The following is a 14,496-nucleotide window of genomic DNA, read 5'->3' on the forward strand; positions in this document are numbered from 1 at the left end:
AACCAGGTGAGAAAGGAGAAGGCAACAAGAGGGGCAGTGGTCAAAGAAAGTGAAGAGAAGAGAAGAAAATGAGGTAAACTGATTTGCATAAACTAAAGAGAATAGTAATGCCCTAAATGTAACCTTCCATAATATTACACTAGGAGGACTGAGGGCAAAAGGGAGAAAATAAAGAAAATAGAAAATGAACAACAACTCATAAATGGGCCTGTTTTCTTTTGGTATTTCTGCCAGTTTTTCTATTTCATTCCTTGTCTGTAAATAATGAGGCATAAACATCATAACAGAGAGCTGAAGGAGGGCATCGTTTGGACACTAGCAGGAGTCTGGCAGTCTTAATGTCTACTGTGGAGCAGCATGTATTGGCTTGTGCCCCGCTTTTGTTCTTCTACATTAATTTTTCTTATCATGCCTTCTGGTACGCTTCAGTGTTTAAGCATACCTGCCCCCGGTTCCACTTTTTCAGACAATTTAAGGCTATTTTCCAGCAGCATTTACTGTTTTGTTTTTTCTCCTGTTAAATTGTAAAATGTGAATGGAAGCAAGGGTCGAAATTAGGGATGTCCCGATCCGATCACGTGATCGGAAATCAGGCCTGATTACGTGATTTCAGACTCGATCGGAATCAGATGTTGCCTCCCGATCAGGACTCGAATATATATTTATTAGGGCTCTCAAAGTTAACGTCTTCTGTGCAGGGTGGCTCTGTGTCCTGTAGTGTAGGGTTATCACAGTTGGTTTTGGTGCGAGAGGTCCTGGGTTCGAGGTCTCGATGAGCTGCTGTGCGTCTGAAATTGCCGCATTTATTGGAAGCATTGCATTGGAAGTATCAGAGCGGGACTCGGTATCGGCAGATACTCAAAATCAAATGACTTGGACTCGAGGGCAAAAAACCTGATCGGGATATCCCTAGCCGAAATCTGCAGTTCCTTGTGTGACCACTTGAAAGAAATTACACTTTTGGAAAAGATATAGATACACACACAAATAAACATAAAAATGATAAAGAAAGTACTTTAAAATCTGACTACGTTCGAGGACTGTATGTTCAATATGTTCTTGGATGTGTTTGAGCTGCAGCAGTGCATAATCACCCCCATCCTCCACTGTCTGCAGTGTAGTGACACTAGAGACCCCGTCAGCACACTCCCTTCTTTAATCTCTCTTCCCTTCTTCCCCACTTCTCTCTTCCCACTCATGTTCCACTCTTAAAAGAGCCGGGAGATCTGTTTAGTGAGACACCTAAGTAACGAGTAAGTACTATAAGTTATTGCAGTCTTCTTTGTGTTAAAAATTAAGTCTGTAAAACTAAACCTCTGCATGACAAAAACGGGTATTGACAGTTATTCTGACTCTAATAGAGAGGCTCAAGCAGCACAATTAACTATTTTCCTCTAATCTCATCTCTCCTTCTTCTTTGCCTCTTAGTGTGCAATGGCTGATCAGTAATAGGATTAGGAACACACACATACTCACCACAACCACACTCCAGCTCTGTACTCCCTGGTTTGATGTCTGTGTGTGTGTGTGTTCATGTTTGTGTTTTGAAGTGCAGGTCACGTGTTATATTGCCCTACTTCAGTGTAATTGGTGTTCTCTAAGGACCCATGCTCTCAATCTCCTTTAACACCTTCTAAACATAACACAAATTCTCAAATGATCAAATATCCCATCATTAACAGTTTGTGTTCTAACACATGAATGTGTTTAATCAACACATTGCAGGACATGCAAAGACATATGGAGTTTTCCATATATGACTCCTGACAACTGAAGTGTTTGTGATGAAGAGAGAGAGAGGGAGAGAGACTTGTTGAGACAGCCTTACACAACAGTGGAGAGATTACTGACAAAACAGGACACAGATGCTGGCAAGGTCTGGATTTCTCCCCTTACCCCCCCCCCCCCTCCTCCCTCAATTATCTATTCATTCTCTCAGCCTGGCCACTCTCATTAACAATGCATTAACAGCTGCAATTTCTGAGTTTCAATTACTTGAAAAAGCACCTGCACGATATGAAATAAATCTTATCAAAAACTCTGAGTAAGAGCCTGTGAAAGATGTAATAGTCACTGTTCAAAATATAGTGAATATTTTAATACCCACACCTGTCGTGTGAATTAAAATACACTTTACCATCAGGGTAAAGGGTAAAAGGCACCAGGGTGGTGCTAGAGAAAAGGTAACAGTGTTAGCAAATACATATAATAAAAAGTTGAATACATATATATGAAGATACATGGAGATATATGCAGTAAAAGATGGAAAGCTGTCATATAACATCTGTGGCATGTTATGCAAACTGTGATGGTAGATACCAAGGATATTAATACATCTAGTCTTACTGGGGCAGCTGTTCAGTGAAATTACTAGACTTACTTACTTACTAAATAAACACAGTCATCAGCAGAAAACAAAATGAGAAACATGTAAAGCTGTACAAGTAGAATTACATTAAGCGAGTTCTCAGCCAGCTAACAAAAGAATCGGGACACACCGTGGGCACTGGTCATGAGCAGTTCTTGGGTAGTTTGTTGTCCTGGTAGGTGTACCTTGGCTGACAGCAGAAAAGTGCAGCCAAAGTTCCAGCATTGTACTGAATTAAATTTAGCGTTATACTGTATTGCCTTCCCTCTTGTTTTATTTCTTTGTGGTGCTGTGGTTGCATGTGTGTCTCTAGCTTCTGTATTAGTTGAATTCCCATTATTCTTCTGTATGTCTAGACGAAGAGGTACGCAAACACTAACATGGAACCATACATCAGCCTGCTGTTTTACATAAAAATATGCCTGCCTATTAGTGATCACTCTTCTATTTGCCACTTCGCACACATTAACAGATCCCTGCCTTGGCCTTCATGTCACCCTTTCAGGCTGAGAGTGAATATTTTCTTTATCGCTCCATATATCTCTTGAATACATTTAATTTTGGCAAAAAGCAGTGAAAAAGCAGCTCCATACATCACAGAGTTGTTGCACAAGTTTGAAAGGCACCAGTGTGGTTTACTTCCTCTCTCAGTGTTCAGCTGCTGGTGTGCTGGGAGTGTTTTCAATGACTACAACACAGCAAAAAACTTTCAAACAAATGTGGAATCATGTACACAGTGGTGAAACCAATGAGAACTGTAGGATGCAACAACATACCCACAACCTTACTCGAATCATAAAGGCTGTTCAGTAACAGCAGTGTCTCCAGTGGAAAAGTGTGCATTTTATTGCTCATTGATTGTGCTAGACCTTGTTTTAAAAGTTACACAGGATCACTTTATAACACGGAGTTTAAATAGTCTGTTTAAAGTTAATCAGAACCAACAGATGCCCAGCAGGATAAACAGTGAAACGCGATTGATGCAATTAAATATAATTATCATTAATTTTTAATTAAGATAGCATTAAAGCATTAACCGAGACAGCCTTAATTTAAATACTTTGCAAGTTGTTGTTTAATCTGTTAATTTCTCTCAGATCTGACATGAACAAAACTGTCCATTAATGGAGTGGAACAGCAGATCATGTAATCCATGATATTGGCATCTATTTTGTATGTTACTAAGCTGGAAACACCCAAGACATTTGAGGACTGGTAGATAAACAAATAGACAGAAAGGTATTAGAAAAAAAGTAGAACCAAATAAATAAATGATTTTCAAATTAATGCAGAGGGCAAGATGGAGCAATCCATTCAAATAATTCCACATCAGGTTCCACAGCACTCTGATTACTGATATACTGTTTACTTCACCTTTAGGGATATAGGTTTAGTATGCTGAGTGCCCATATAATGCAGCTGTAACAGTGAAATTTCCCAGCTTGGGCTGAATAAAGTACTTCTATTCTATTCTATTCTATACTTCATTTAGGTCCATATCCAGCCTGTCATCCCCTTTGTGATATCCCCCCAGGTGGGAAGTCATTCCGCTGCTCTCGACTGTAATTTTTCATAATTCTATTAAAATAGAACATCTAAACCCTCTCTGGAAGTCTGCAGCACTGCTTACTGTACACCCACAGCCACATGCTCATCTCTGACCCCCCTGTACCACACGCAACAACACACACATACAAAGGCACCTGGGGGTTGAGGTGAAAACCAAAGGAGGGGGTTGAAAGCACAAGATTGTGTGGGGGTGTAATTAGGGGTGTTGTGTACCTGTGTGATGTGGTAGCATAGGTGTCTGTATCTGTGTGTATCTGTGTTTGCATTTCTGTGTGTAAGTGATCATCTACACCTGTTCAGAAAACAGATCAATGTGTCCTCTGCCTCCCATTTCACCTTCAAGAACAGACACAATCAGTTAATACAAACGAGAAGAGAAGAGAAGAGAAGAGAAGAGAAGAGAAGAGAAGAGAAGAGAAGAGAAGAGAAGAGAAGAGAAGAGAAGAGAAGAGAGAAGAGAAGAGAAGAGAAGAGAAGAGAAGAGAAGAGAAGAGAAGAGATAAAATATTTATAGGCTAAAAAGGAGGTAAGTTCCCCTCATATAGTGTCTCACACACACTCCTTTCCCCCTGCTTCTTTTACAATGTCATGCTCCTCTTCACATCCTCCACTCCAAAATCAAATTACTGCCACCTCACTTACTGTTTTCGTGCACATGAGCAGCATTTTTTGTAGGCCCCATGCATTGCACTGCACCCTGGTTGTTTACGTAACTGGCACAAACTTTACGCTGTGCACGCACATGCACCATTTTCCTGAAGGTCAATTGAAACACAACACAAGGTGAGTTGACCACTTTGCTGTGGTGCATACATCATCAATTATTTTTGGAAGAGGAAGGGGTCAGAAGAGGTAATTCATGTGGACACTGCATCAAGAGACAACACTTGTCACATAAAGTAAAATGAAGCTAATAAGCACTGGACATTACTGTATGCACATTCTATTTATTAACACACCTGACTGGTGGAGTCATTTTACAGTTGCTTTGATGCCTGAACTCATATTCAAAGGTCACGGTTACACTCCCTTGTGAACAACAGCTTTGTAGTTCTTGTTTGAATAGAGTAGACATCTACAGAACTGTGGTCCACACTGACATACATTTTGAATTTGTACTTTTAACTTTTTAATTCAACTCTCTGCACAGCCTTCACAGTCACCCATTTTTTTTGCCTTTCAGCAATGTTCAATGTAGTTTCTAGTGGTTACACATGTTAGTATAACACTGATGTAAATCTAAAATATGTTAAATTTCTAAGGCCATTAAAGTGGCAGTAGTATGGTTGCCAGGAAAATGGCAGAGAAGCTTGTTGCATATTATAGTTTCTCTTTAAAATGTGTGAGCTTATATGAATGAAGCAGAAAGACAATCAGATCAAAAGAAGAAAGGCTTGCAGGACAGTCAGAGAAAGAGGTAAGTGTGAGAAATGATGACAAACAGGAGGTGAGGATGGTGTAAAGAGGCTAAAGCTGGGCCAAGAAGAGAAAGGACATTGGCAAAACAGCTCAAAGAGGAGAGTGAGGTGATGCGACAAGGGAGAGAGCAACAGAACGAAACAGAGTATGAAAGAGTGCAAGGCAATGGCATACCGAGTTCACACAGAAAAGCAAAGATATAAATAAAGTGAGTGATGGAAGCTGGAGTGTGTGTTTCTGCTTGTGTGAGTGGGTGTGTTTGTTGTTTGGCTTGACTCCCGGAAGGGAGTAGACATTTCTGTGCTGCCAAAGTTTCACTGGGTCTATCACTGTGCCAGGGTCAATGTAGGCACATACACAATCATAGGCATAAAAAAACAGGGCAGGGCATGGGATTAGCCACCAAAGAACAGGCAGAGATGGAGGGAGAGGAGGGAGACGGTGAAGGACTTCAGCCACAGAGCAAAGATATATGTGAGAGCTTGGTGAAAATTAGAGCAGGTAGATACAGAGATAGAGATCAATTAGGGGAAAGAGAGAGATACACTGAGAGAGAAAGAGAGAGAGAGAGGGGCAGAGAGAGAGAGAGAGAGAGAGAGAGAGGGAGGATCAGTGAGCTCCGTGAGCATGCAAGGATCAGCAGCAACAGAATGAGACACAGAGAGAGATAGAGAGCGGTAAAGAGACGGAGGAGAGCGCAATGAGGACTAAAGGACTACCAGACACACAGGGTGACACACACTAAGAAGAAGGGGGAGGAGAAGCATGCCAACCAAAGAGGAGGATAAGAAACCGTAAGTGACTGAAAAATCAGACATTACTGAGACTTACTGACTGGAGTGATAGCATAAAAGCCTACAATGTTTTCTTCCTGCTATAATTTGAGCCTCTAAATAATGTTTTCTTAGTCCGATACCTCAGGGTTTGCACTTCATTTTTTTAAGAAGCTCATTTAAGGTTTGACATAGTGGCAAATATTTATTATGAATAGAGGTAAATGTGTGTGGCAAGCGACTAACTACACAAAAAACAACAAATCAGAAAACAGCAGTATCCAGTCAAGGTAAATCTTCTTTTTTATGACTTACATCTCTACTTCTGGAAATGCTGTTCACTGTGAAGTGCATTTCACATGAGTAATGTATTTTAAAGTAGTGCGATTGCTGCGTCCAAACCAAAGCGCGATATACATACAGTGAGTGTGTTTGTGGCAGGTGAGTAATCCCATCCATCTGTCACAGCAGGATTTGATGCATTTGAATACATGTGTGCGAGTCTGTGTACAATACGTATATGAGCGTTGAGTGGATGCTTTTATCATGCAATATTAATTACAACTTTTTGCTTTCAACAAGGATTCCAAAATGTCAATCTGTGCATATGTGTGTTTTTGAAGCCACTATTAAAAGCCCCTGAACCTCTGATTGTCAGGACAGCTAGCTTTAATATGGGATTATATTGCAATAACCCTTCTCTTATACACTAATGCTACCCCCATGTTATCTGTGAGTGTGAGTGTGTGTGTGTAGAATAGCCCAGTGTGTGTCCAGGGATCTGTGTTGATATATATGACCTGCACACTTAACATTTATATAACCTCTTCATAATATAAAATAACACTGTGCATTTCCATGTGTATCATGTGAGCGTGTTTCATTGGATTGTGCATCAACAAGTTGGAAACTTATATCACATACTAGTGTTTTTCCCTTGTTTTTTGAGTATATGGTAGATTTAGAGCAATCATTTTAAAACTAGCTGTTGAGATAATGGTGATAGAAGAAGAAGATAGAAGCTTCTAGGCTGTTTATACACAGTATACATCATATTTAGTATGTTCAGTGATGTTCAAGCCAAAGAAGGCCACTACCAAAGCTTCATTTTATGCTTCTATAAATACCCAGATGTGGGATTTGATGTCTGCTGTGTAGTTATAAAGTCAAATCAAATTTAGTTGTGGACTCTTTGAACATTTGAATCTAGAATCTGCTAATATTTAGTGGGTGGCTGTGTTTTCTGTGCACCGCTGGCGGCTACAAAACTCCAAAACATCATATTTCCACCCCTGTGTAAAACAGATTTATAAGGTGCTCTTTTCATCCCAATGCTGCTCCTTTTTCCCCCCATTCTCCAAACATGCCTTTGGTGATTGCAGCCAAACAGCTCAATTTGAACATCATCTGTGCAAAAGGTTTGCTTTTAAAATGAGTCTGGTTTATTTAAGTGTTCTATACTTGAGATGGTAGGTATACTGTTTTCCTCTTGGCGCCTCTTCTGCTGTTTGTGCATCAGTGGAACTGTGCACTTCCACTACTGTGTCAGCTAAACCTTCCCCTAGGTCCTTTGCTGTCATATGCTTTTCCTTTCTGTTGAGCAGTTTTTAGCTGAAAGTCTTTTTGATCTTACAGATTGTGTATTTTCACTTCTTAGCATGTGTGTTTACACTTGCCAGGTTTGGTCCAATTAAACTAAACTCTGGTCCAATTTGTCCTGTTGGTTTCATTTGAACAAGTGGGAATGCAGCGTCCAACAATCACGACAAGGCGCTTCTACTTAGAGGGGGTTGTTAAGTTTTAAGCATCTTTTAGCTTGACGTTGCCAACAACAGTGTGAATGACCAGGACTGTAGTATAACTTTTTTTTGTTCCAAAACTACTGCTGGTAGAAGTTTTCAAGCATTTTATACCCTCTCTCTGCTTTGTAGACATCACTTAGCTCCATTTGTCATGATCCTTAGTTAGAGTAGCTCACTGCTGAGTCTAGCCACAGGGTTTGTGAGACCCTGCAATCTGTCAACTGAAATTATACAAATAAAAGTTTTTACTTTACTACAGGTGGGAAGGTTATTTTATTTTTCATTTCGCAAAGCAACAAGAAGCAGATAATTTTTGAAGAAAGCATTATTTAATATCTGTTTTCTGGAGGCATAATCAAATCTGTAATTTGTTGAGGAGCACAACAATATTTGCATATATTTGCATACAACCGTATAAAGAAATTACTATGGTTATTACTAAAGCAAAAGAAAATTGCTGAGCATATGTCTCTGTTCATTTATTGGACAAAAGAATGACGCAGAGTTGAGGTATGATGGCCAAAAATTAAATCAGTTCTATGCAAATCTTTGTCGAAGATTTTTCTATTTTTTTTTCATATTTTAAAGAAGAATGTTTTATCTCAGCAAAATTAAAAAGGAAGCAAAACTTTATTTCTTTGGTCACATTTTATTTTATTTTATTCTATTTTATTCATTGTTTAGACACATCCACAGATACCACTGCACATACAGTGGAAACAACTGCAGCATTGTGAGGGAGCACTTGAATGAGGTCTGATGCAAATTACACACTAGACAAACCTAATCAATAGGTTATGACATTATACGGCATTGACTTTCATCACATTCCATTTCACCAGTGACAGATGATGGAGAGAGAAAAAAAGGTTAAAAGGAGACTGACAGCAAGGAGAATCAAAAGAAACCTGCGCTTGCACATAGACATGCATTTTAGTGTGTGTGTCACTGATAGGTTAGCTGCTCTGCTAACCAGACAGGCTGCGAACAAGTGATGAGCTGCAGTGAAAGACAAAAGGACTAGAAGTCAGAAGGGTAGGAAGATGGATGAGAGAGGCGGAGAGAGGGCAGCAGGAGCAACAGGATGGAGAGACGAGAAGAGGAGAAAAAAAGATTTGGGGTTAATGATGGAGAGATTGGGTGAGATGTGTGGACAGGATGAGTGATATGGCAGAGAAGAGACAGATGAGAGGATAAAGGAGTATAGAGAGGAGTGAGTAATCTGCAGAGAAGAGAAGGGCAGAGCATGAGCAAAAATGCAAAACGATTTTGTGCGGTTGTGCTTCTGCAGCATATTCGGACACTTTTTGTCTCTCCTGGTGGATCTAACTCCTCCCTTTATCATGTTTATCTCTTATCATCAAATATTTGGTGGTAAATAGCTCATAAATATGCACTTTTGCATTGGTTTCTCTGCTCTGCTGCTCGACTGACAAAAACTCCCCTGGCCAACAACAAAAACAAAAGAATAAAGCTGGCAGATGAACTTGTTAATGATATGCTCTTTGTCCATATTTCACCCCTTTCCTTGTCTCCTAACTGGCCGTAAAGAAGCTTACACCAGGAAACTAAACCGATTCTGTGTCACTGGGGGGACTTCCAACTGGAAAAGGACATTGCTTTAAATGATGTCCTATAAACTACTTGCAAAGTATAAAGTGTACGAACTTTAAAAAATCATGACCTAGATTTTACAGTTTCTGCTGCCATGCATTATGGGGCTATAAACAGGTTTTAACACGTTCACAATTAACCCACACTGGAAGTGCAAATGAATGTGAAAGTTTGTGTATATTTAGAAATCCCTCTCTTTAATTCCCCCACTGTTCCAAACTTGGAACAATGATGTGTTCAGGCATGCAAAATGCAACTGAACAAACACAAACCCTTTAGATTTAATTCCAGCTTGATAATTGTTAGCATCACATGAGAGTTCCTCAGACAAACATACAGGAGTCCCACAGGTTTCTGGTTAATTTATTTATTCTCTGCTTCTGTCTAATTTATGCATCGCTGCTTCCAAAACATGCACAAACACAAACTTACTCACGACAAACCGCAGTGTCTGTCTAAAGTAAATTTATCATGAACCTGCAGCAGACAAGGAGTCCCAGAGGAGATCACTCTGTTCTTTACATGACTGTATAGATTGGGATCTGTGTGTGTGTGTCTAAGAAGCCCAGTTCACATGTTGCATGTCTTTTTCATAGTTTGAGTCTCAAAGCTCTAATGAGAGCCTTACTTATCCTGGCTGAGAAGTTTGGGTTTTGTGATATGAGCATTAGCCTTTGTGGCTTGTGTATTGAATGCTGATTAAAGTGCATCGTCCCTGAACAATATAGTGGCGCTGTCTCTCAGTTTAAAACGCACAACCGAACAGGCTGAGGGAACAGCTGTGCAGGTTTTTTAGTTACTTTGATTATCATATTACTGGATTTGTCCTTCTGTGTTAGCTGCAGATAAAGGTTATATTGCCACATGAAACAATTAAATTGTTATTTTGAAACTATGAAAACAAAAGCATAGAGAGATAGTGTGCTCTGTGGTCTACATCCATTATGTACATGCACCATAGAAAATGTAAAAATTTGAAACTTTGCCAAAAGCTAAATTTGTGTGTACTTACAAACACACACACACAGCTACCCCTAAATAAACAGATACACCCCCCAAAAACCTATCTAGCCACAAGCAGAGCAAGGAGTCATGAAACAAATATGGACCCCACAATCCTGGGATTCCATCTAGAGGCAGGACACTAAGACCACACATAAATCCAAAGACCCCAGCTTGTCCTTATTTGAAAAACAACACAGCATTTCAAATATGTCAGTCTCCAGACTCACGCATGTTAAAGACAACTCTACGGAGCAAATGTTTTACATAACATTAAATAATATTACAGATTAGAGGCTGGCTTAAAAAGACCATGACCACTTTTAGTGACAGCTGGCCGTTGATCACAAACTTCTTGCTTATCCCAAGATGGCATTGGTCAGAGCCTCACACACTGAGCCACAAAACCAGTCTTTAGAGGTCTACGGTTTAACCCTCTGACAGGTCTGTTTTAACCCAAACTATGATTTTATTATTTATTTTTTAGTGTTTTAGGAGGGCGCTCACAACAAATATTGATGATTTTTTTTTTTGTTTACTGCATTTTGAATCAAGTTAACTTACTCATTCTTTTCTGGTACTTGTAATTAGCCGCCAATCAGTCCAACTGACCTGTCTGACAGCTCCTCTGCTGATCATATCTGCTGTCTCATCTAATCATCAATCACGTCAAAGAATTAGGCAGAGAGAAGGTCTTAATAATCTAACAGCTCACGTTCTTAATTAGGAAATGACTATGGTTGCATGTGCTTACATCACTCCTACAACTGTGCTATGACATTCACCTGTGAAAGGCTGTGCTATGATTTATATTTATAGAAACATAAACTATGTGATAAACACATAAAGTAGGTGTGCAACATTTCAAAAGCTTTCACAGGCTTATTGATCTGGGGGATTGCTCTTAAGACCAGTCTTTTCCTCTGGTGGTAAGAAATGTATTGATTAACAAATGTCTATTGTGGACAGAGAAATATATAAAACAGAGTACCATAATACAAAAAAACTCAAACTGTAAAATAAAATGTTTGCTTTTGCTTCTTGACAAAAGAGGGAAAAAAACACCAACTGCACTATATGCATATGTGTGCCCTGTCTCAAAGGGCCAATAAGTGTGGGTGAGAGATAGTAACCAAGAGAAGCAGTGTGATTACAGAGCAGTAAAGCAAGTCTCAGTCCACTCAAAACAAACACACACACACACACACAAAGGGTCTGTCAATCTGCAGGTGAAAAATGAGGCTCACCTTGAAACGACAGGGGACTTGGTTCGCTGGAGCATTGAGTGCTCTGTTACCACTGCAAAGGGGTGGGCGCACACTCACTCAAACCAACATGTCCACACATGCAGACCCACGTGGCCTTGCTGGGCCTGTCTATGTTCTACACAATTACTTGCCCAAAACTGAGCAACTGGTGAATTGAACTTATTGCATGTATAAACACATTTTATAAAAAGCTCCTTCTTGTCCAGACTCCCCGTAGTGTTTGTTTGTGTGCACAATGACAGATGCTCAAGCACAATTGCAGTGCAGATTGATTCTGATCTTATGGGAAATGTTCTGGCTTCTCAGATCTTTGTCATTATCCTTTTTATTGTTTTTCTCTTTATAATTCTTTCTCTCTTTATTCTTTATGAAACTCTATCAGGCAAGTGTGGAAGTTTAAACTCACTACAGGATTTCCTCCTCCTGACACACACACAGACACACACATGCTGAGCATTACTTTCATCTTGTCCGCAATTCTTCTCTTCATCTGTTCTTTCTCTTTTATCCCTCCCCTACCTTTCTTTACCTCCCTGCACTGCCGTCTCCTCTGTTCTCCTCTTTAGTTGCCTCCCCTTCACCCCCCAGCTGACAGTATTTCCTCCCCTTCTCCTCCCCATTCATTTTGCACAGCCAGAGGTGCAATGTGGGTGAGAGACTAAGATTAAATATAGAGACAGAGGGAGGGCGAGAGAGAAACACATAGCAAATCAAAGACAGCATGACAGAGATGGAAAAGGGGGGCTGTTAGAGGAAAAGTGTGACAACAAACATAGGTAACGATGAAAGAGCAATGGGAGGAGAGTGTTATCCAATAAGGTTTAGAGAGAAAAGAGAGAGGGAAGACTGACAGGCGTGTGAAACTGATTTCTGTGGATATGGTGTCACTTTCTGCCTGGCAGCTTGCAGGTCAAGGGTGAAGAGTGACACACACAAAGAGGATGACTGTGGGGAGAGAAGAAAAAAGGGCTGTAACTTATGTAGCAGGCGCTCTGCTGTCAGGCGGATGTGCTGATGGAAAGACAAATGCTTGAAAATAGGCTGCAGTGAAATTACCCTCCACTGACTTAGCCTGAATCTCAAGGTAAAAACCAGAATCACATGCACACACTCTAGTTACACATGCATGCACATCTGCAGTCCTTACTCTCTCCATTGCACACATCATTTGTTCTTTCATTCTTGCTTTCTCTCCCATCTGTTTTTCTCTCTGAAAAAAGTCCTCATCATCATCATCACCAGCAATTTGTTTTTGCAAACAACTCATCCCCCTCCCTTCCTCATAATGCCCAGTGGCTGGGACCTGCTTTGTAAACAGAAAAGAAACATCACATAAATCTGGTAGGATGTGTAAACTCTGGGTCAAGACCTCTGTGATCCAATCTAGGATACCAATTACCACAGTTACCAAGGTAACTAATCACTGACGGTTTGGCCTGTCAATTATGTGTGACCCAATTTTAGCTATATAGCAGTCCTTGAGCCAAACACACTGTCCAGACATTTATATAAGTAAAACCAATGCCTCACTGAAGCTAAAATACCTTCAGTGAAAACATTATTGAGTGCTGTGTGGTGTAACATTTGTTGTTTTCTCAACTATGTTGCACATGTAAGACATACTCTGAACAGTCTAAATTCAAATTGTTCCCAGTTTTAGAATGCAGCTCATGGTGGGCAAATCACCATCATAATAAATTGTATTCATTCTGTTTTAATAATTAATGGCCTTGAATGAAAAAAAGAGTCTGACAATATTAATTACACCTTTCAAATAAATTAAAAGGGCTAACGGCTCCATTTTTCTGCTCATGCTGTCAAAACTGCATGGGACCTCAGACTTTAAAAGAAGTCACTGTACTGTGCAGAGGCTTGCTGCTATATACATGTGGACTATTTACATAAGTCACCAGATTCATTACAGTAAGGTTAAGCCACCTGTCCAAGGAAACTTGCTGATATTTAGAACAGTTTATGTTTTTTTCCCTCAGTAATCTTACATGAATGGGTGAACACAGCCATATTTTATTTATTTTGGAAAATATTGCACTGGCTTCACTTTTGACCGTATAGAGCGAGCATCTGTGCTGTGATGTTGCACCAGCTGGCATAAAATAAGCTCTTCTCTTCCACTGTGTCTGTTTGAGTGTGTGTGTGTGTGTTTACCAGCTGGTTTAACAAGCTGACGTCAATTCTGTTATGAACGCAGCAAAAAAAAAAAATATTAAAGGCCTACAGAAGAGTTCGGTCTACAGACTACTCTGACTAGACTGATTTTATCAAGAAATTATCTTGTCTGACCAGCAGCATGACTGGCTTCTTGTGTGGCACTGAGGGACTGCAGTTTGGCAGGTTCCGATTTATTCATGATGGTACTAAAACATCTACCGAAGCTTGAATTCTGTGTAGAATGCACTGCATTACCCTCAGGATCCAAATGTGTGTGATTACCTGATTCCATTAGCATAAGTGAAAGCTAATTTTTAACCTCATAAATGAGGTTAATCCACTTCCCTATGCTATTAAATACAGTATAAATTGCATCTGTATTGTTAAACAACCCCAATTTACTCTTATCTGTGTGTTTTTTTTTGTATGTACTCTGCCAATTTTTGCTGCTGCAATGGCCCACTTTCCTGATGGGGAGAAAGCAAATATAATAATAACCTGCCCCAATTTTA

General features: G+C 39.9%; 1 protein-coding gene across 1 annotated transcript in view; it reads right to left on the reverse strand.

Annotated features, from left to right (window-relative positions):
- The window catches only part of dock2 (dedicator of cytokinesis 2), a 77,534-nt gene that overhangs the window by 15,858 nt on the left and 47,180 nt on the right, over positions 1 to 14,496 (reverse strand). The window lies entirely within an intron of this gene.

Source organism: Parambassis ranga, chromosome 10, assembly GCF_900634625.1.
Source record: "Parambassis ranga chromosome 10, fParRan2.1, whole genome shotgun sequence".
Lineage (NCBI taxonomy): Eukaryota > Metazoa > Chordata > Actinopteri > Ambassidae > Parambassis > Parambassis ranga.